The following is a 2,880-nucleotide window of genomic DNA, read 5'->3' as shown; positions in this document are numbered from 1 at the left end:
GTTTACTATCTTTTCGTATCTTGATTTAAAAAGTTTTAAGTTTGGTGTTTTCTTGTTAGTAAAGTTTAAATTTTGATTTTCAAATCTTTTTCAAATCTTTATCTTATCTTTTGTGTATCTTTCTTTAAATTCCAAATATATTATCTTATCTTATTTTAATTTCAAATTTTCAAAATCTAATTTCAAATCTTTTTCAAATCTTTGTCATATCTTTTTACTTTAAATCTTTCCTATCTTATCATTCTTCAAAATTTTAATTTTCAAATTCTTATCTTTTTAAATCTTTACTATCTTTTAAAATTTGATCTTCAAAATTTTTAAATTTTAAATCGTATCTTTCTTAATCTTTTTAAATCTTTATCTTATCTTTCTTTTTAAATTTTTAAAATTTACTTATCTTATCTTCTTTTTAAATTTAAAACTTTTAATTTTTAATTCTCTACTTTCTTTTAAAATTGAATTTCAAAACCGAATCTTTTATTTTCAATTCTTGTTGGTTAGTTAGTTACTTGTTTTACCTTATTCTCTTTCTATTTCCTTTCTCTTTCTTCTTTTTCAAAACTTCCTAACTACTTTCTCTTTCTCCTTTTTGAAAATTTCATCTCTCTCTTTCCCTGTCAACTTTCGAAAATATCTCCTTTTTTTCTCTCTATTGATTTTCGAAAACTATCCTTATTAAAGGACATCTTCTTTTCTTTTCCTCTTGACCTATCCCTCTAACAAATGACCTCTATACTCTGACATAGAGAATCCTTTCTTCTTTTCTTCTTGCATTCTTTCTTTTTGTTTATGAGCAGGAACAGGGATAAAGAACCTATCTTTGATCCTGACCCAGAACCTGAGAGGACTCTAAGGAGGCGGCTACAACAAGCTAGAGCACAACACTTCGAAGGAAACCTCATAAAGCTTTTCGAACAAGAAGCTGAGAATACAGACATGGCAGCCAATCCCAATGATAGAGGAGATACAAGGAAAGTCCAAGGTAACTTTACTGCACCCACTTCTAACTTCTATGAACGAAGCATCTCTATACCTACCATTGGAAGTTTAGACCTTCAGATAGAAAGAGGGTGAATCCCTCTATGAAGCATGGGAGGGGTACAAGCAACTGATCAGAGGGTGCCCTCCTAACATGATTTCAGACTCGACCATGCTAGATATCTTCTATGATGGTCTTTCTGAGATGTCCAAGATGGCATTGGACCACTCTGCTGGTGGTTCACTCCACTTGAAAAAATGCCTAAAGAGGCACAGAAACTCATTGATATGGTTGCCAATAACCAATTCATGTACACTTCTGAGAGGAACCTATGAATAATTGGGTAGCTCAGAAGAGAGGAGTCTTGGAGGTTGACACTCTGAATGCCATATTGGCTCAAAATAAGATCCTGACCCAACAGGTCAACATGATCTCTCAGCATCTGACTGGATTGCAAGCTACAACTGGCAGAACGCAAGAAAACTCCTATGAAGGAGATGCCTATGATCCAGATCAACCCATGATGGAGGAGGTTCACTATATGGGAAATTCCTCAGGGAATCCCAACAAGGAGCCTTATGAAAACACCTACAACTCATCATGGAAAAATCATCCGAACTTTTTATGGAGGGACCAACAGAAGCCTCAGTAAGGCTTCAACAACAATCATGGTGGAAGAAACCAGAATAGGTTCAATAACAGGCCATTCCCACTTTCTCAGCAACAGATGGAGACTTCTTAGCAGAGCCTCTCTGACTTAGCCACTATAGTCTTCGATCTCTCTAAGACCACTCACAGTTTCATTACTGAAACAAGATCCTCCATTAGGAATATAGAGGTACAGATTGGTCAGTTGAGTAAAAGGATCTCTGAGATCTCTTCTAACACTCTTTCAAGTAACACCGAAGTGAACCCAAGAGAAGAGTGCAAAGCCCTCAGTATGAAAACTGAGGCCAAATCTGACGAGGACCTTCTGGCTTTGAATGCCAGCAAGGGAGTAACTGGGTGTTCAATGCCCAAAGAAGGACAAGTCCTGGCGTTGAACGCCACAATGGGAGTAGTTGGGTGTTCAACGCCTACTAAGGACCCTCTTATGGAAGAACTAAAAGAAACCATAACTCATGAGGAGACTATAGAGGTTCCTTTGAATTCCTTGTTGTAGATTATAGACTCTGAAGAATACTCCTCCTCTGATGAGGAAGAGGAAACTAGGGAAGAACAAGTTGCTCGGTACTTGGGAATTATGATGAAGCTGAATGCCAAATTATTTAGAACAGAGACATTGGAGGACGAACCTCCAGTGCTCACCAAGAAACTCAATGCCTTGGTTCAGCAGAAACTACCTCAAAAGCTGCCAGATCCCAGACGCTTCCTAATCCCTTGCACCATAGAGATAATTACCTCTGAGAAGGCTTTATGTGACCTAGGGTCAAGCATAAACCTCATGCCTCTCTCTGTAATGGAGAGGCTTGGAATCTTTGAGGTGCAAGCTACCAAGATCTCATTGGAGATGACAGACAAATCACTGAAAAAGGCATATGGTCTGGTAGAGGATGTCTTAGTAACGATTGAAAACTTATAATCTTAGATACTAGAGAGGACGAGGATGAATTCATCATCCTTAGAAGACCTTTTCTAGCCACTGCCAATGCCAGAATTGATGTGGCAAAGGGAGAGCTCGTTCTACAGTTATGGGAAGATCACATCTTGTTCAAGATGCCTAAACCTAACTCCCTCCCTAAAGGAGAGACAACTATGCAACACTTAGTGTTCAAACCCTCTCTCTCTATGCAGAGCTTTACAGAGCCCCAGATTCCAAATCTAAGTTTGGTGTTGAGAAACCATCATCAAGCATTGAGAATGAAGGCACTAAGAAAAAGGTACCTAAAGGCTAGAGGGAT

At 37.9% G+C, this 2,880-nt stretch overlaps 1 pseudogene; it reads right to left on the bottom strand.

The window, feature by feature from the left end:
- Positions 1-1,035: 1,035 nt before the first annotated feature.
- On the bottom strand, positions 1,036-1,137 carry LOC112780459 (small nucleolar RNA R71; annotated as a pseudogene).
- Between the last annotated feature and the right edge of the window lie 1,743 nt (positions 1,138-2,880).

Source organism: Arachis hypogaea, chromosome 19 (genome assembly GCF_003086295.3).
Source record: "Arachis hypogaea cultivar Tifrunner chromosome 19, arahy.Tifrunner.gnm2.J5K5, whole genome shotgun sequence".
Classification (NCBI taxonomy): domain Eukaryota; kingdom Viridiplantae; phylum Streptophyta; class Magnoliopsida; order Fabales; family Fabaceae; genus Arachis; species Arachis hypogaea.
Note: the sequence above shows the minus strand (reverse complement) of the source record. Positions and strands in the feature narration are given on the sequence as shown.